This window comes from Protopterus annectens, chromosome 4.part0, assembly GCF_019279795.1.
Source record: "Protopterus annectens isolate FY-2018-M chromosome 4.part0, PAN1.0, whole genome shotgun sequence".
Classification (NCBI taxonomy): Eukaryota; Metazoa; Chordata; order Ceratodontiformes; family Protopteridae; genus Protopterus; species Protopterus annectens.
Window position 1 is genome coordinate 881,935,777 of NC_056733.1, and position 20,502 is coordinate 881,956,278.

A 20,502-nucleotide genomic window follows, 5' to 3' on the forward strand; every position below is an offset into this window, starting at 1 on the left:
ATATTCCTGTAAAGTGTTCTAGGGCATGATACCTGAATGGTTAGCTTTATACAGCACATTGCATGAGATAGCAGCAGCTGTGGGCTTGAATTTTATCCCTGAGTGGTGAAGTATCTGTCATTTCCTGATATTCCTGTAAAGTGTTCTAGGGCATGATACCTGAATGGTTAGCTTTATACAGCACATTGCATGAGATAGCAGCAGCTGTGGGCTTGAATTTTACAGTATCCCTGAGTGGTGAAGTATCTGTCATTTCCTGATAGTCCTGTAAAATGTTCTAGGGCATGATACCTGAATGGTTAGCTTTATACAGCACATTGCATGAGATAGCAGCAGCTGTGGCAGGCTGTGACAGCATAATGTCAAATATGTGCCTTTTTCCAATCCTTGGTCTCTCCATTGTCTGTGCAGCTAGTTGAACAAGGGTTTAATGAGGTGCAGTCAGCACTTTATCCCTCTGTGCCACAGGGAGTTTTGATCGTGGCATGTTTGCAGTAAGAAAACATTGCAATGTCCAGAGAAATATGATTAATTCTTACGAATGGTGGCTCAGTAAAGACATTTTGGATATACACTGCATTGTGTCCTTCTGAAGAGAAGTCATATCTGTCACTATTGGAAACCGTCTACTGTAGTTTGGCAACTTGTGACATCCTAATCATCATGTAGGTCTGTTGTTGGAGCTTGCAAGTATAATGCAAGCTCCAACAACAGACCAACTTGTGACATCCTAATCATCATGTAGGTCTGTTGTTGGAGCTTGCAAGTATAATGCAAGCTCCAACAACAGACCAACTTGTGACATCCTAATCATCATGTAGGTCTGTTGTTGGAGCTTGCAAGTATAATGCAAGCTCCAACAACAGACCAACTTGTGACATCCTCCGAAACTAGTTACGAAAATAAAATTGCCAAAGATTCCAGACAACCACAGAGCATTCTATAACTATGTCAAGAATCTGAATGGCAATGCTCAGATCTGCTCTGAGCTACAACAGAATGGCATTGAATATACTGATCCCAAGGATATTGCCAATATCCTGGCAGATCGATTCACCCCCTCTCACCCCCTAAATGGCCAATCTCAATACTGGAAGATTGCCAAATTCTGGTAATAACGGCCACACAGGTAAAAAACGCACTCTCCAAAGCTAAGAATACAGCATCCGTGGGACCAGATGACATCCCAGGCTGTGTACTACATGAACTACAAAATTAACTGGTACCTCACCTAAGTGTCATGTTTAATCATACCCTCACCTCAGGCTTCGTGCCCACTGAGTGGCGCACAGCTACAATTATCCCACTCCACAAGGGAGGATCCACCTTGGATCCCGGGAACTACTGCCCCATCAGTCTGATGAGCCTGATCTGCAAGGCTATGGAACGTATTATCATGGAACTTATAAACAAACACATTGGCAGCCTTAAAACACTGGACCCCACCCAGTTTTGGTTCGTGAAGGGCCGATATTGTCTCCTGAACCTTATTGACTTCATCGAATGAATCTCCAGAGCCGTGGAAGAGGGTAAGGCAGTCCACACAGCCTATCTGGACCTCGCCAAGGCCTTTGACACCATCCCCCACTCTGGAATCATAGATAAACTTACTAAGCTGGGCATTAATCCCTACATCACTTGATGGGTTGCCAACTGGCTTACTGACAGAACCCACACTGTAAAAGTAGCTGACTCTAAATCCAGCTCCAGACAAGTGACAAGTGGAGTACCTCAGGGTTCAGTCCTGGGGACCTCTCTTGTTTGGCATCTACTTATCTGAAGTACAGGCCAACACTAAGGGACTCTGGCTAACAAACTTTGTAGATGACTGCAAACTGGGAGCCATTATTGAATCCCCAAATGATGTGGATACTCTACAAAAGGGTCTTACAGAAACAGATGCTTGGTGCCAGAGCCATGGACTCAAGCTCAATGCCAAGAAATGTATAGTTATCCCTTTTGGGAAAAAACATGTACCCGTGAATTATCACATAGGTGGCAGTACACTAAACACCAAAAGTGTGATAAAGAGACTTAGGGACACAGGTGGACAGTGGTCTCACCTTCAGTAACCACATCGCCACAACAGTCAGGAAATCCTTCTATGTGGCACACCATCACTAAGGGCTTTTCATCCAGAAAAAAGGAGGTCATTGTCCCACTGTACTCATCCCTCATTAGACCCATTATAGAATACAACACCCCATTTGGTATGTACCTGTCAAGACATTTGCAACAACTGGAAAGGCCGCAGAAATACCTCACTAAAAGAATCACAGGCCTAAAGCAGATGCCCTATGCTGACCGCCTTAAAAAAACTCCAATTATACTCTGTCACATATCGTCTACTCCGAGGTGATCTCTGCTTAACGTACAAGGCCATGTCAAACCCAAAGCTGTTGGACATGCTACACTTTAAAGAAATCCCAATCCCTCAGAGCCACACGCTCCAGGGATCTAAATCTTGTCATCACAATAAACAAAACATGCTGGAGGGATAGGTTCCTGACCCAGAGACTCCCCAGACTCTGGAATAGACTGCCCATACATGTCAAGCAGAGCGCCTCTTTGGCCCTCTTCAAAAGGAATTTTGATGTTTGGATGGGAGAAAGGAAATTCACCCCGGGGATCACGTCAGTCGCCCTGCTAGACATGGGTCCAGGGAAGTAAATAGTGTGGGAAGAAATAGCCAGGGAATTGTTATGGCTAGGCTTGTATAGGCCCTAGGGCCGATAGCCTAGTACCAACCTGTGAACCTATACCCTTCAGAAAATCGATGCTAATGCAAAACCTGTTATTCTATCAGTTTTCTAAGTTTGTAAAAGAAATATTTAAAAACTGTCCCTATTTTTGGTCTTTTGTTCCCTATTAATTATGGGTTTATCCAGATTTCTCTCTCTAAGAGGTATGCATGCATGCATGATAACACGTACTGCAAAGTTAACATTACACAGTCTGCTGTCTTTAATTTCTGAATACCCGCCTACTGTGATGTTCTTCATGTTTCACTGTTGCAGTCATTACATTTGGGTAATCTGCTGGCAGGTAGCCCTCAGTCGGCCTGATTAACTAAGTCTTAGGTCCTGCGTTGGTTGCTGTCCCTTCTTCCATGACGTCAGGTCGTCAGGGGTATAAAACTTGCAGCCGACGCCATTACATCAGTCTTTCTTGACGCGCGGTGCCCGAAGCAGAAGCAGTTCGCAAGTGCAGGTCGGCCGACTCGTGAAATTTTCGTTTACGAGTTTCAGATCTGAAGTCTTCAATTAACAGCTAAGTACCCCGTTAGGGAAACTTTTTTTCTTGCTCCTTACCGATGTCAGTAAAAGTTAATAATTGCATTACTTGTAGAAGCAAATACCTCATGAGGATTTTCATTTGTACTGTATTCCTTGCCAAGGCCCTGACCACAACGTACCTTGCTGTCAGTTTTGTGCTTTATTTAATCAACGCACTATCAAACGTCGGTACATTTTTCCTTCTAAATATTTTGGCTCACGCTTTAATTATCCAGAAATGTTGTCGGTTAGCAATCCGACTACCGAAATACCTAAAAAATGCGAAGAAAAAGACGGAGACAGGCCGTTGAGGTCCAAAACTGCTGACGACTCTTCTCCTAAGCCAGTCGCCAGTTCGCCGGTACTCAGTGAGGCGCTTTTGCAGCCCCTGATACCCGCTACTTCTGATTCACAGGCCTCTACTGAGACCCATTCGGAGTCCTGTATGCCGCGAGATGCTTCAATTATGGAACCAGCAGATGTCTCTACCTTGGATGGATCCGGAGCTGCTGTGCAGGCACCGGTTTCTGAGGGTGTTTTCAGGCCTACAGATTTGTATATTAGACCGACGCCATCTTCAAAACTAAGGCCAAAATCATGACCTATGCCTATAAACTGACGCCTTGGCCACATGTGCAGGCCCTTATGCCTAAAAAACAAATGATCAAAATGGTTGAAGATTTAATTACTCTGATCAGGGGTAGCCAACCCCCCCCCCCCCCCCTTCTAAGAGGCCTAGGCAAGACATTGTTTATGAATCTTCTGAACAGGATTCTATTTATTCTGACTCTTGTAATGACCAGGAATTGTCTATACCTACTTATGAGGACTCTGATGCAGAAGATTCCATTCCTTTTGCTTCTCCCCCTGAAGATTTTTCTTTTTGGGAAACTGTACATACCTTAAGGGAACATTTCCACTGAGAAAGTCAGGATTTTTCTGAATCTAAAAAGAGACTTGGGGATTTTCTTCTTCTTCCTCAGCATAGGCCTTTGGTTATACCTCCTGTTCTAGACATTGTTGATGATGTTTTTTCAGAGTTTAGTATTGCTCCTGATTCTCTGCCTCTGGCTCCTTGTAAGCCAGACAGATAGTACAGGGTTCCTGACTCCCACAAATTCCTTTTCAAAATTTTTATTTATTTATTTATTTATTTTCAGTTTGATTACCGAGGAAGTCAACTGGGCCTAAAAGTGCCCGTTTTCAGTGGAGGCCCGGGGAGAAAAGCTCCGTAAGCAATACAAATACAATGAAGGTTACATTATGTTAAAGTAAAATACAAGAATAGAATTCATACATTCAGAAATGCAGATGCATAAGATGTAAATCAAACAACACAGCTAATAGATAATAGAGAACACCCATTACCGGAATATCCGTTCATTATAATATGATGCAAATATCTGTAAGAATAGGAACATTTTATTATTTTTTTTTTAATACATTGGTGGTACTGATATATACAGTATTTACAGTATGTAGTGTTAAGGAAGAAATTCATTGTCAGAGAAAGACTGCTGAGTCTATTTTAGGAGAGTAGAAGTAAACGCAAGCAATGTAGAATAGTCAATGGGGGCATTCAGTAGAATTTATGTAGGGTGGAAGCAGGAGTATTTCCGTTTGGATGATAGGTATAGGAATAGTTGGGTCTTGAATGATTCTATGTTTGGTATATTCCTGAGAGAAGGGGGAAGAGTTCCATTTCTTACCTAGTGAGAAGGAGAGAAGTAGTTGGCCAGCGGGACGTTTTGGTTTGTAGATGGAAACGAAGTTTTGGTGTTCGGATCTCAGAGATCTATTCGGGATGTATGGAGGAAGGACGTTTGTTATGGCTGGGCATTTTTCAGGGTAGAATATTAATTTGTGAGCTGTGGTTAGTTGGAGATAGTCTAGGTGGTTAGATAGTTCTAGCCAGTTTAGAAATTGTAGGGAAAGGCAGTTGTGAGTTGAGGTTTTGGAATTAGTGGCAAATTTAGAGACCTTATTATAGCAAGTTTCAAGTTTAGAGAAGATCGAAGACAGATTAGTTAAGAGAGGGGCGCCGTAGAGTAGTGTAGGTAGAAGGTAGGTAGTTGCCAGGGTATGTCTAGAGGAGTTGGTAAGAAAGCGGTTGTTCCAGTAGAGCATACCTAACTTTTGGTGGGTTTTCTTTGTTTTGTTGTATGTGGATGTCAAATTTCAGGTTTTCGTCTATAGTAATGCCAAGACGTTTTGCGGAGGGGACAACTTCAATAGCAGTGTTGGTTTGGCTTAGGACTATGAAAGCGTTTTTGTCAAAGGAGAAAGCCCTAGTAGGAGTGAAGAGTAGTATTGTAGATTTGTTAGAGTTATTATATCCAGTTGTTATATCCAGTTCTCTATAGTGGAAAATGCGATTTGGGTTTTGGTTAGTAGTTCAGGTAGGTTAGAGGCGGCACAGACTAAGGTAGAGTCATCAGCGTATTGGATGACTGTTGTATCGGGGATGGCAGTGTGGAGGTTATTAATAAAGATGTTGAAAAGTAAGGGTCCTAGGATGGATCCCTGGGGAACGCCGGTTGGTGTTGGCAAGAAGGAGGAGGTAGAGTTCTTCCATCTGACGGCTTGGGATCTGTCGGATAGGTAACTGGAGAACCAGGCTAGAGAAGTGGGGGAGAGATTAAGGTTGGCGAGATGAGAGAGAAGGTGTTTATGGGAGATGGTGTTGAAAGCTTTAGATAGGTCTAGCAGTAGTGTGGATACTAGTAGTCCAGAAAGTCGAGCTTGATTGATTGTTTCTAGGAAGGATATTAAGGCAGTTATAGTGCTGTGGCCAGGGCGAAAGCCATGTTGGATGGGTGGTAGGAGGTGATTCTGGATTAGGAAAGGCATAAGTTGGTGGTGAACACATTTTTCCAATATTTTAGATATAGGGGCTAGAAGGGCGATTGGACGGAAATTGGAAATGTTGGTGTTTTTGCCACCTTTGTGAAGAGGTAGGATGTAGGCTGAGCACCAGAGTTTGGGTACATAAGACTCTTTTAAGGATCTGTTAATGAGGATACTGATAGGGAGAGCTATGCCTTCTGCAGCACATTTAAGGAAGGAGGAGGGTATATTGTCAGGGGCATTGGAGCAAGGCTTTAGTTTAGATAAGAGCCTTTTTATAAAAATGGTTGAAACTGGTTTGATCTGGAAGTTAAGAGGGCAGTTGTTAGTGTTGTTGGGTAAAGTGGAGGGAGAGTTGGGAGAATTGTTTTTAGGGAAAGTTTTTGTGAGCTTAGCTATGGATTCAGTAAAGAAAGTGTTGAAGTGAGAGCTCAGCTCCAAGTCAGTTAAACTAGGGTCAGGATAAGGGTTATTCCTGGACTCTGGCTGCAGAAGGGAATTGACTGATTTCCAGAATTGTTTTGGGTTTTTCATATTGTTGGTTTGTAGTTTATTATAAAGTTTTTTCTTGTCTGAGGAGATTAATTTCTTTACTTGGTTGCGGAGTTGGGTATACTGAAGTAAGGTAGAAGACGTTTTATTTTTCTGGTAAAGCTTCCAGGATTTGTCCCTGAGGTGCATGCTTTTTGTTTCATTGGACAGCCAAGGAGCAGGATTGGCTTTGACACGTTTGTTTCTTAGAGGGGCTAGGGAGTTGAGAGTATTTAGGAAGACGGAGTTAAAATGTTCAACGGCGTTGTCAAGGGGGAGAGAGTTTAGAATTTGCCAGTTTATTTGTTTAAGAATATTTGAGAAGATTGTGGGGTTGAAGTTGCGAAGGTTACGTGTTTGAATGTAGTGGTGTTGATATTGAATGGAGTTGGCTGAGCGGTGAATAAAGGCAGGGAGATGGTCACTGAAGGAGTCAGGGACAGTGCCAGAAAGAGTTATTTTGTGTGGGTGAGAGACTAAGATCCAGTCAATGATGGAACCAGGGGGATGGTTTTTTTAGGACGAGTTGTTGAGTGGATTACTTGGGAGAAGTTGTAGAGGTTAATGGACAGGGAGGGAGAAGGTGTGTTAATTTTATTCCAATCTATGTTAACGTCACCAAGAATGTAGGTTTCCTATCTTATTTCAGAAGAGGCCCAATGAAGAATGTTTTTGAGGGTAGAGATGTTGTTGCCTGGGGAGATATATAAGGAAATTATGCAGATGTTCTTATGTTTATTTAGTCGAAGGAGGCTTGCTGTAATTTCAGTATTTTTAAAGTGTGGGGTTGGGATTTGAAGTGATATTAAAGAGAGTAGGTTAGAGTAGATTACAGCAGAGCCGCCACCTTTTTTATTTAATCGGTCACTTCTAAGGATGTGGAAACCGGGAGGTAAGATTTCAGAGTCAGCAATATGAGGTTTTAGCTATAGCAAGATCCTGTTACAGATCCTGAAACCATTTCTCAGGTTCTCAAGGGCATTAAGGCTTCCGCTGCTAAAAATCCTACCCCTTCTGATACAGATTCCAGGGTGCTGGATATAGATGGGGTAAGAAGGTTTACACTTCTGCAACCCTGGCAATCAGGGCTTTAAACTGTCAATTTCATATGCTAAAATAATAGCAGCATATCATGGGACTGCTTAAACAGAAAATGATGTTGATTACTGACTGTGTGGAAAATATGTACAGGATTTATTGCATTCAGCTGAACAAGTTGGAAAACATACTTTGCAATGTGGTTTTGATTCCTTGGAAGCCTCTTGCAGGGCTGTTGTAACTGGGTCTGTGCTAAGAAGGCATGCCTGGCTCGGAGCAAAATCTGCCTGATCATGTTAAAGCAAAATTGTTAGATGCTCCTTTACAACAGGACCGTCTCTTTGGTAATAAGGCTGAAGAAGTTCTAAAAAAAGATGGAAGATAAAGCTAAATCAATGCAAACTGTGAAAGATTTCTTACAAGTACAACCTCCAAGATTTAGTAGGCACTGGCCTACTAAGAAATGGTCCTTTCCAGTTCCTTCGAGACCCACTCAAGTCAAACCCAGACATTCCAAAGGCACCAGGTTTCAGTCACAAGGGACTTTCAGAACAAAACAATGGGGTGCCTCCTCTTCCAAATCTGGAAACAACAAGACACCTCCCTATGGTAAGCAGTCTCAGTGACTTCCCTTTACACTTACCAAGCACTTACCTTTTAGCCGCCCCTTTGGGGGGAAAACTGGCTCTTCATGCACAAAACTGGCAACTTATAACCCAGGACAAATGGGTTTTAAATATAGTATCCCAGGGATAAGATTTCATTTCCACACGTTGCCAATTCCAAACGGATGGCCAGACCTGCCCCCAAATCAGTGGGCAGAGGCCCAGAAACAAGTATTTTCCCTCATGAGCATGGGGTCTATTCAACTAGTACCAGAAGAGGAAAAGGGACAAGGTTTCTATTCAAGACTTTTCCTGGTACCCAGAAAAGACAAATCTTGCCGTCCAATTCTGAACTTATCTACTCTAAACACCTTTCTGGACATCCCAAAATTCAAGATGCTGACTCTTCACCAGTTTCTTTCTATGGTAGGCAAAGATGTCTGGTTGGCAGCTCTAGAGTTTAAAGAGGCTTACCTGCATATCCCAATCAGGGAATCTTGCAGAAGATACTTCCGCTTCAAAGCAGGCTTCTTGCATTACCAGTTCTCTGCACTGCCCTTTGGCTTATCTACTGCGCCCAGGGTATTTACAAAGTGCCTGGCTCCAGTAATTGCATTTTGCAGGCAAAGAAATATTCAAATATATCCATACCTGGACGACTGTCTAATTCAGGCAGAAAACAGGATATTCTTCTAAAACATCCGGCGTTTGTAAAAAGGGTTCTAACTTGTCTAGGGTACACTATAAATGAAAATAAATCACAAGTGGTGCCCTCTCAAAAAATTACATTCCTGGGTGCAAGCTTGAATACAACTGCCCAGATGGCTTCCCTTACACCAGAGAAGCAAATTTGTTTGGTGACTTACTTCAAACAGGTGGCCACAAAAACCCTGCTTTCTGCAAGGCAAATACTGCAAGCCTTGGGGTTCATGGCCTCCTGCATTCTTCTAATTCCCTATGCAAGACTGCATACGAGGAAACTTTAGTGGTATTTAAAAAGTCTATGGAGTTGGCATTGTCACAGCCTGGAAACAATGATTCCTATCATTCCTTGCCTGCGCCTAGAGTTCCTTTGGTGGGCAGAGGCCTGCCACCAGAACAAGGGACTGCCATTCACACCATCCCCTGCCACTCAAACTCTAAAGTACAGTTTTGTACCTACCATAAATGTAGATGTTCGAGTGTAAACACTGCTGCAGTCATTACACTTGGGTTATCCTGCCGTCAGTTGGTCCCACAGTCGGCCAGAGTTCCAAAGTCTTGGTCCGGCGTCGGTTGCTGTCACCTCCTCCCTGACGTCAGTGCGACAGGGGTATACAAGATGCAGCCGACGCCATTTTCTTCAGTTTTTCTTGCCCTATATGTCAGGTGCCCCCAAATAGGTAGGCAATTCAAATTGCTAGTAAAAAATACAAAAGAAAAGCAAACAACCATTTTTAATTACCAGCAAATACTCCCCATAGGTAATAAAGGGTAGATGCCCTAGGTAAGTTTCAGAAAGTAAGAGGGGAAGGAGGGAGGGTAACCTGGACTGCAGCAGTGTTTACACTCGAACATCTACATTTATGGTAGGTACAAAACTGTACTATGTTCGTGTTACACTGCTGCAGTCATTACACTTGGGTGGAATCCCAAAGCTGAGGTAGGGAGGCTGGATCTATAAGGCATTAGGGGTGGCTATAAGGCCCTGCAGTACAGCAGTGGCGAAGCCAGCTCTGGATTTGGAGTATAAAGGCAAATGGTAATGTTTGGTGAAGGTATGCACAGAACTCCATGTTGCTGCTTCCAAAATATCCTTGGTAGGTACTCCTCTGAGGTAGGCAGTTGAAGTGGCTGTTGCCCTGCTGGAGTGGGATCTAATGCTGCTAGGTACAGGTTTTCCATGGTGGTATAGCAGAAATCTGTACAGTGTCCTATCCATTTTGAAATAGTCTGCTTTGAAATGGCTTTTCCCTGTGCTCCTGCAGCGTATGCTACCAATAATTGCTCAGATTATCTGAAAGCTATGGTTTTGTCCAAGTAGAAGCGTAACTGTCTGTGAATGTCCAAAGAATGTAGTAGTCTCTCCCCTTTGTTCTGTGGTTTTGGATAAAAAGTTGGCAAGTGAATAGTTTGGTTTAAAGCCACACTTAATACCACCTTTGGCATAAACGTAGGGTTAGTTCTTAGACACCCTGTCCTGGTGGAAAATGATGAAAGGTTCCACTGCCATTAGTGCCTGTAATTCTGAAACTCTTTGTGCTGATGTTATTGCCAGTAGCAGAGCAGTTTTCCAAGAGATGTATTTTAATTCTGCTGCGTTAGCTGGCTCAAAAGGAGGTAGTTAAATTTTCCAAAACAAAGTTGAGGTCCCAAGTTGGTGTAGGTGCTCTACGGGGCGGTCTTATGTTTTTAGCCCCTCTGAGGTATTGTCTGAGCAAAGGATTAGAGAAAATTGGTGGATCCGTGTTGTAATGAGCAGAGATAGCTGAGGCGTGGATCTTGATGGATGAAAAAAGAGAGGCCCTTGTCCAGCATCTCTGTTAAGTATTGTAGTATCTGAGGAATGTTTAGGACAAGAGGGTCAAGGTTGTGCGCTTGGTTCCAGGCACAGAATTTCTTCCATTTATCCGAGTACGCTTTCCTAGTGCTAGGCCGTCTGGCCTCCAGGATGACATCCATAACAGCTTTGGAGAGAGGCATTGCTTGGTTGACTAAGGAATTTTCCATGCAGCTAGATTTAAGGTCTTTAGCTGGCTGTGAAGTATCTGATTGTTGTGTTGTCAGCAACTGTGGGATTTGAGGCAAGATCCAGAGTGGCTCTTGTGCCAAGTTCTTTAAGATTGGGTACCAGTGCTGGCGTGGCCATTCTGGTGCAATCAGGATCATTTTTGGCTCTTCCTGCCTGGCTTTTATGAGTACCTTTGGAAGGAGAGGTAAAGGAGGGAAAGCGTATACTTGTAGTTTTTTCCAGCTGAATGAGAGGGCATCCACTTTCCATGCTTGTGGATGGTAGCTCCTTGTGCAGAATTTCTGTAATTGGCAGTTCTTTGGGGAAGCAAACAGATCTATGTCCGGGCTCCACCATTTTTGTGTTATCATTCTGAATATTTGTGGGTTCAGTTCCCATTCGTGTGGGTCCGTTTCTGCTTGGGTCGTCTGCCAGTGTGCTTTTCTCTCCTGGTAGGTATTGTGCTTGCAGATTAACTTGGTAGTTGAGAGCTGTGTTCCACAAGGTCATGGCTTGTCTGCAGAGGGGGTAGGAGTGTGTGCCCCCTTGCTTGTTTATGTACCACATAACTGTGGTATTGTCTGTCTTTAGTAGTAATTGTCCTGGATGCAATAGGTCCTTGAAAGCTATAATAGCATTTTGTACAGCTAGCATCTCTTTTTGATTGATGTGGAGATGTCTTTGCTCTGTGGGCCACTTGCCCTGGATACATTTTCCTGCCATGTGTGCTCCCCAGGCGTAATCCGATGCATCTGTTGTCAGTGTCTGCCTGGCTGTGGGTTGAGTGAAAGGCTGTCCTTTGTTGAGGTGACAGGCTTGTGCCCACCATCGAAACTCCTGTTGTAGGCAGGGAATTAGTGGTATAACTGTTTCCAAACTTTGACAGTGTTGAGACTATACGCTCTTTAGGTACCATTGTAGTTTCCTCGTATGCAGTCTGGCATATGGAATTAGTAGTATGCATGATGCCATGTAGCCCAAGGCCTGCAGAATTTTTCTTGCTTTGTTGCCATTAATTGAAAATATTGAGTCAGTTGTCCTTGCTTGTCTGGCGTGAAATAAGCCATCTGGGCCATTGTGTTCAAGCTGGCACCCAGGAATATTATCTGTTGTGAGGGCACTAGTTTTGATTTCTTTTTGTTTGTATACCCTAGGCAACTTAACTTTTTTACGTATGCCAGATGCTTTAGTAGAATGTCCTTGCTCTCTGCTTGAATCAGGCAATCGTCCAGGTATGGATAAATTTGAATTCCTTTTTGCCCGCAAAATGCAATTACTGGTGCCAGGCACTTTGTGAAGACCCTGGGCGCAGTAGATCAGCCAAAAGGCAGTGCAGAGAATTGATAGTGCATTGAACCAGCTAGAAATCTTGGGTATCTTCTGCAGTTTTGTCTGATAGGGACATGCAGGTATGCCTCTCTGAGGTCCAAAGTCACGAGCCAAGCTTTCTTGCCCAGCATGGGAAGAAGCTGCTGTAGTGTCAACATCTTGAATTTCGGAACATCCAGGTAAGTGTTTAGTGTAGAAAGGTCCAGAATGGGTCTCCAGGCTTTGTCCTTTCTGCGAACCAGAAAGAGTCTTGAGTAAAATCCTTGTCCTTGTTCCTGTGGTGGTACCTTTTGAATGGCTTTCATGTCCATGAGTGCTGTAATTTGTTTTTGAGCCTCTGCCCATTGATTTGGTGGCAGATTTGGCATTCCTTTTAACCTTGGCAGAGTGTGAATGTGGAGCCTGTAACCATGAAATACAATGTTGAGAACCCATTTGTCTTTGGTGATGCAATGCCAGTTGTGATAGAGAAGTGCCAGTTTTCCTCCTAAGGGGGCTGCCAAGAGAGAGCTGTTTGGCAGCTGCAGTGGAAAGCCATTGAGGTTGTTTTTTTATAAGGTTGAGGCTGGTCTTCCCCTTCTTTCTGGCCTGGTGTGCCCCATTGTCGAGGCCTGTAAGGGCCTTGTGTCTGACCTCTACTTCTTGGACGTCTGTATCTGCCCCTTTGAGGTCTATCTGTGACTGGAAAGGACCAATTCTTTGTTGGCCAATTTCTGTTAAATCGAGGAGGCTGAACCTGTATGAAATCTTTCACCGTTTGCATAGATTTTGCCTTATCCTCCATCTTCTTTAATACCTCCTCTGCCTTAACTCCAAACAGCACATCCCACTCCAAAGGTGCATCCAATAGTTTGACCTTAACATGATCTGGTAACGTATGTTCTTTTAACCAAGCATGCCTTCTAATGACAGAGCCTGTAACTGCTGCTCTACAGGACGCCTCTAAGGAATCAAACCCACATTGCAAATTGTTTGTTCAGCTGCATGCAATAAATCCTGCATTTCTTTTAAGTTAGGAGGATCTGAATCTGGAAGCATCTTTTGTTTCAACTGAGACATTAAAAATTGCTGATATTTTAGCATGTGAAACTGGCAATTCAAAGCTCTCATTGCTAAAGTTGCAGACATATATACCTATGCTCCCTCAAGGTATGTAAGATCTCCCCAAAGGAGTAGTCCTCAGGCGGAGAGGCTGATTTGATTCCTCAGCATCAGAATCCTCATAAGGGGGTAAAGAATGTCCTAGGTCCGAGGAAGAGTCTGAGGAAATGGACACCTGATCAGAAGATTCATAGTCTGCATCCTGTCTGGGCCTTTTATCTGGCGGAGGATGGGACCCCTGATCAGGGTGATTAGGTCCTCGGCCATTCTAAGCATTTTTTTCTTAGGCATGGAAGCCTGTCCTGGAGAGAGTTGTGTCCGTTTCTTTGCTTTTAAGGGGGGCTTAGACTTAGCAGAGGGTTTAATGGTTAACTGGGTAGGTCTGAAAACACCCTCTGTAGCTGTGGATTGCTCAGCTACTTTGGTTCCCTCTGTAGGTTTAGGATCGGTAAGCTGAAGACCTAGTGCGTCCGAAGGCCCTGTGGGAGTTGGAGGCGGTCTGTGGTTCTGTGGAAGCGGTCGTCAGGGGCTGAGAAGGCACCTCGCTGAAAACCGGAGAACCGGCAACCGGCCTAGAAGAGGTCACGTCGTCAGTTTTGGGCCTCGGATGCCTATCCTTGTCCTTGCGCTTTTTATGCATTGCGGTCGTCGGAAATTCCGACGGCATGGTGTAATTGAATTTTCTACCAAAATAATGTTGGGCAAAATCAAACCGACGTTTAATAGTGCGCTTGTTAAACCTAGCACAAAACCGACAACCAGTGACGTCGTGGTCAGGGCCTAGGCATGGAATACAATAGGAGTGGAATTCCTTATGAGGTATTTCCTTCCCACAAGAAATACAATTATTAACTTTTACTGACATCGGTCTGAGGCAAGAAAAAGTTTCCCCAACGGGGTACTTAGCTTTTTTAGAAGACTTCGGTTCTGGATTCGGAATGAATATCTCAGGAATCGGCCGACTGGCACTTGCGAACTACTTCTGCTTCGGGCACCGTGCGGCAAGAAAGACTGAAGAAAATGGCGTCGGCTGCATCTTATATACCCATGTTGCACTGACGTCAGGGAGGAGGCGACAGCAACTGATGTCAGACCAAGACTTTGGAACTCTGGCCGACTGCGGGACCGCCTGACGGCAGGATAACCCAAGTGTAATGACTGCAGCAGTATAACACAATGAACATCTACAGATGCATTAGACTATGAATGGGATGCTCATCTGGCAGGGAAGTCCTTTCAGGGGAAATGGAGCCCAAATCAAATGCACCTCCACATAAATGAAAAAGAGATGCTAGCTGTACAGAATGCACTGACAGCCTTCAAGGACTAACCTTCATCCAGGACAATTACTGATAAAGATGGACAACACCACAGTTATGTGGTACATAAACAAGCAGGGGGGGTGCACACTCCTACCCCCTTTTGCAGACTTGCCATGGCATTGTGGAACACGGCCTTGACCTATCAAGTACAACTACAAGCTCAATTCCTGCCAGGAAAGCTAAACACTCTGGTAGACGATCTAAGCAGAAATGTCATGGATCCACACAAATTGAAACTGGAACCACAAATTTTCAAAATGTTGAAAACAAATTGGGGAGCCCAGACATGGATCTTTTTGCCTAACCCCAGAACTATCAGATGGACAAATTTTGCACAAGAACTCCTCACAAAAAAGCCTGGAATGTGGATGATCTGTCCTTCAGACGGAAAAACTTATCAGTCTATGCTTTTCCCCCTCTGCCTCTGCCTCTGCTCTCCAAAGTTTTATTAAATGTCAAACAGGACAAACCAAGAATGATTCTGATTGCTCCAAACTGGCCTCGCCAACAATGGTACCCACTCCTGCGCAGTATGTCGCACCTTCCACCGTGGCACCTGCCTCAGACACCTTACTTAACTGTCTCAGCAGAACAACCAAGCTCTGCACACTCCGCTCCAAACGTTGAATCTTGGAGTGTGGCTAATCACCTAAATTCATCCTTAGCATGCCTCAGTAAACCTGTGATGGGTGTCATTTTGGAGGTGGGAAGATCTCGTACTAGAAGATCTTATGCTAACAAATGGAAAAGATTCTGTGCCTGGAATCAATCTCAAGGGATAAGCACAGCAGTGCCCAACACTCCTCAGATTTTACAATAGTTAACTGAGATGCTTCATAAGGGCCTGTCCTTTTCTTCCATAAAAATCCATGCCTGGTTCATTTCAGCTCATTACAACACAGAACCTCCCCTCTTCTCTCATCCACTGCTAAAGCAGTATCTTAGAGGGGCCAAAAACTTAAGACCACCCAGGAGAGCTCCAACCCCTGCCCGGGACCTTAATTTTGTATTAGAGAAACTCACTGGCCCTCCTTTCAAGCCAGCTGCAACTGCAAACTTAAAATTTCTCTCCTGGAAAACTGCTTTCCTGTTAGCAGTCACTTCAGCAAGAAGGATTTCCAAATTACAGGCTCTTATGGCAGTGGAGCCTTTCATAATGTTTCATGCAGACAGGGTATCTCTAAGAACCAACCCATCCTTCATGCCTAAGGTGGTATCCAGTGTGGCTCATAATCGGACAGTTCATTTGCCAGCTTTCTTTCCCCTATCCACAGAACAAGGGGGAGCGGATTCTGCATTCACTGGATGTACACAGGCAACTGAGATTTTACTTAAAAAGGACTAAATCTCAAAGAAAATCTGAACAACTGCTGGTAGCATTTGCTGCAGGGGCAGAGGGAAAGGCTATTTCAAAGCAAACTATTTCCAACTCGATAAGCCATTGTATTTGTTTCTGCTATAAGCACCATGGAAAAATTATCCCCCAGGGGATCAGATCCCATTCCACCAGGGCTGCATCTACTTCAGCCTTTCTTAGAGGTGTTCCTACCAGGGACATTCTAGAAGCTGCTACCTGGAGCTCAGCTCATACTTTCACCAAACATTACCACTTACCACTTTTCTCTAAATCCAGATCTGGCTTTGCCACTGCTGTCCTGCAGAGCCTTATAGCTGGTCCTAATGCTGTATAATTCCCACCACCCAACCATAGCTTTGGGAATCTATCCAAATGTAATGACTGCAACAGTGAAACACGAAGAACATATAGTACAGTTGTGTACACTTACCATAAATGTAGATGTTCGAGTGTATTCACTGTTGCAGTCCTGGTTACCCTCCCTCCAACCCCCTTTTTTTTCTCTAGCCATATCTCTACTTTCTTTCACTATGCTTAAAAGCCCTTTTGGTGTATTTGCTTTTGGGATTGGAGGTATATTTTTTGTGTTTTTAATTTTATTTGCTCCCATTTTGGGGGGGCACCTGACATCCAGGGCAAGAAAAACTGATGTAATGGCGTTGGTTGCATGTTTTATACCCCTGACGTTTGGCTGCTTGTTTTATACCCCTGACGTCATGGAAGAAGGGACAGCAACCGATGTAGGACCCAAGACTGTTAATCAGGCCGACTGAGGGCAACCTGCCAGCAGATTACCCAAATGTAATGACTGCAACAGTGAATACACTCGAACATCTACATTTATGGTAAGTGTACACAACTGTACTTTTTATGTCCTGTAAAAGTACCAACGATATACACAGATTACATGGTACCTGTAAGCAAACAAGCATTTTAATAAGAGTAAAACAACAAATAGATGTGAACTGTACTCTCTAAGGTACAATGAATTAAACTTGATCTCTGTATGAAATCATTCAATTTATTCCCATTATTCAGCCATTTGTTTGTTTGTTTACATATTAATTTCAGTTTGGTATCTATGTAAGTGGGACTGGCTGACTGACACTCTTCAGTCACAGCCTGACCTCCATGGTACAAGATACAAACAGAAAATGGAAAATAGAATAAAGTTTTATACCACCTTCTCAAGGAATGTCAAATAGTTTGGCAAAATGCAGAAGTGGAATTCAAGCATGATGAAAGATAAACATAAAAAATGGAAGTGAGAGCAAACTACAACTATAACTTTGAAGACCAAACGAATAAAAGTGGACAGACCGATTAAACATAGTGTGAGACAAGATCTGGAAAATTTCGGAAAAAAACTTGTATAAAGACATTGTGCATAATAGAAAATCATTATATACATATATTTACTTATTTATATACAGTGGCTATAAAAAGTATACACACCCCTGTTAAAATGTCAGGTTTTTGTGATATCAAAAATGAGACCACAATAAATCATTTCAAAACTTTTCCCACCTTTAATGTGACCTATAACCTCTACAGTTCAGTTTAAAAACAAACAAGCCAGTTAGGGAAAAAATATAAACAACAAAAAACGCACAATAAAGTGGTTGGATAAGTGTGCACACCCTTAAACTAATACTTTGTTGAAGCACCTTTTGATTTAATTACAGCATTCAGTCATCTTGGGTAGGAGTCTATCAGCAAGGCACATCGTGACTTGACAATATTTGCCCACTCTTCCTTGCAAAAAGCACTCCAAGTCTGACAGATTGTGAGGTCATCTCTTGTGCACAGCCCTCTTTAGGTCACCCCACAGCTTTTCTATTGCACTTAGGTCTGGGCTGTGGCTGGGCCATTCCATATCTTTAAATTTTCTTCTGGTGAAGCCATTCTTTTGTTGATTTGGATGTATGCTTGGGGTCATTGTCATGTTGAAAGGTGAAAATCCTCATCTTCAACTTTCTAGCAGACGCCTGAATGTTTTGGGCCAAAAGTGACTGGTATTTGGAACTGTCCATAATTCCCTCTACCTTGACTAAATCCCCAGTTCCAGCTGAAGAAAAGAAACCCCAAAGCCTGATACTGTCCCCGCCATGCTTCACCATGGGGCTGGTGTTCTTTCGGTTATGCGAAGTGTTTTTCTTGCAGCAAGTGTACCTTTTGGAATTGTGGCCAAAATGTTCAACCTTGGTCTCATTAGACCATAACGCATTTTCCCGCATGCTTTTTGGAGACTTGGTGTATTGTTTTGGAAAGTTTAGCTGGGCCTGGATGTTTTTCTGTGTAAGAAAAGGCTTCCATCTTGCAACCCTATCCCATAGTTCAGACATATGGAGAACACGGGAGATTGTTGTCGCATGTAGTATTTATTTTTATTTATTTATTTGCAGTTGGTTTACCAGGATAGTCCATTGGGCCAAAATGAACCCGTTTTCAATGGAGTCCTGGGAAGAAAAGCTCCAAAACTAAATTAAGCTACAGTAGGTTATTCATAGTAGTTATACAAATTATACTATTATACAAAAGTTAAAGATACAAGAAAAACAATTTCAAATAATACAGCAAAGCTAGAATTAATACAGACTAGTGATGAAATTAATAGATAATACACACTGAAAGGAATATTGCATGAAAGTACTGAGAAATAATAAGATATTAGGAAGCATTGCATGAAAATAATGAGAAATAATAACACATTAGGAAGCAAACACTTTGGTGTGGCCTAGTGCATTCTTTCCAAATATCATAGGAATAATAATATGTATGAGTTAGGGGTAAATAATAAGAAAAAAATGCAGGAGGAAAACAGGGAAAAGATGGAAATTGCAAGTGTTATGTGGGGTGGGAGCAAGAGCATTCCCACTGGGATACTAGATGTGAATGAAGAGATCTTTTAAAAATAAAATGGTTGGGGGTGGTCCGAATGGATGGTGGTAGGGAGTTCCAAAAGCATGCAAGGCCATAAGACAGAAGATTTTTGCCTGGGGGACGAGTTGGTTTATATACTTCTAATAGATTTTGATTGTTGGACCTTAATACTCCTTATCAGGAAGGTGCATTTTAAAGGCTGATGAAAGGGAGGGACAGAGGGAGGGGTTGAAAATGAGCTCGTGTGCAAGAGTTAGTCGAGTGTATGTGAGATAACTGGGTAGTTCTAGCCATTTTAGTATTTGGAGAGAGGAACAGTGGTGGGTGGAGGACTTGCGGTTGGTAGCGAACTTGGCGATTTTATTGTAGCAAGAGGAAAGTTGTGTTTTCAGAGAGGACTGTAGATTAGTTAGGAGTGGAGCTCCATAGAGAAGGGAGGGGATAAAAAATGAGGTAGAGAGAGTGATTGTGGTAGCAGGTGTAAGGTAATGATTTTGTCGGTAGAGCATACCTAGATTTTGATGTTTTTTTTCATATTTAGCTGGAGGTGAGAGTTGAATTTGAGCTGGCTATCAATTTGGACCCCAAGTAACTTGGTCTCTGACACCAATTCCAGAGGTGAGTTATTTTGACTAGTGATAGAGAATGTGTTTTTATCGAAAGAGGTTACTTTGGAGGGGGTAAATAACATTAATTTGGTTTTAGAGGCATTGAGTGCTAGGTGATTTATTTTCATCCATTGCTCAGTGGTTGTAAAAGCATCTTGAGTCAATTTTAGGAGTGAGGGGGTAGAAGTGGCAGAGTATATAATAGTAGAATCATCTGCGTATTGGATGATGTCTGAGAATGGGATAGAGTTGCGGAAATCATTTATAAATCTATTAGAGAAGGGGACCCAGTATGGAGCCCTGGGGTACTCCAGTAGGGGTATTTAGAAATGAGGAGGTGGCCTTTTTCCATTTTACTGCTTGATATCTGTTAGTTAAGTAGCTGGAGGACCAGTTCAAAGAGGAGGGGAGATAGGTTAAGTTTTGAGAGTTTAGTTAGTAGCAGGCTGTGAGAGAGAGTGTCAAAGGCCTTAGAGAGGTCGAGTAGTAGGGTAGAAACAATTTGGCCAGAGTCACGGGCTTTATTTACAGTTTCAAGGAAGGAGAGGAAGGGCGGTCAGTGCTATGATTTGGTCTGAATCCGTGTTGTGTGGGAGTTAGTAGGTGATTATCGAAGAGATGGGGAAGGAGTTGTAGTTGAATACACTTTTCTAGGAGTTTAGAGATGGGGGACAGGATAGTGATGGGGTGGAAATTAGTAACATTGTTATTGTTGCCACCTTTATGTAAAGGTATGATAAAGGCCTTTTTCCAGATTTAGGGTACTATACAGGTTGATTAAGATGCTAATGGGGTAGGTGATTGCTTCAGCAGCTTTGCTAAGAAAGTAGGAAGGGATGTTATCAGGAGCATTAGTGCATGGCTTCAGTTTCAGAAGGAGTTTCTTTATAGTAGAA

At 43.0% G+C, this 20,502-nt stretch overlaps 1 protein-coding gene across 4 annotated transcripts in view; it reads left to right on the forward strand.

Annotated features, from left to right (window-relative positions):
* Nucleotides 1-20,502, forward strand: part of CABIN1 (calcineurin binding protein 1) — a 4,301,447-nt gene that overhangs the window by 287,655 nt on the left and 3,993,290 nt on the right. The window lies entirely within an intron of this gene.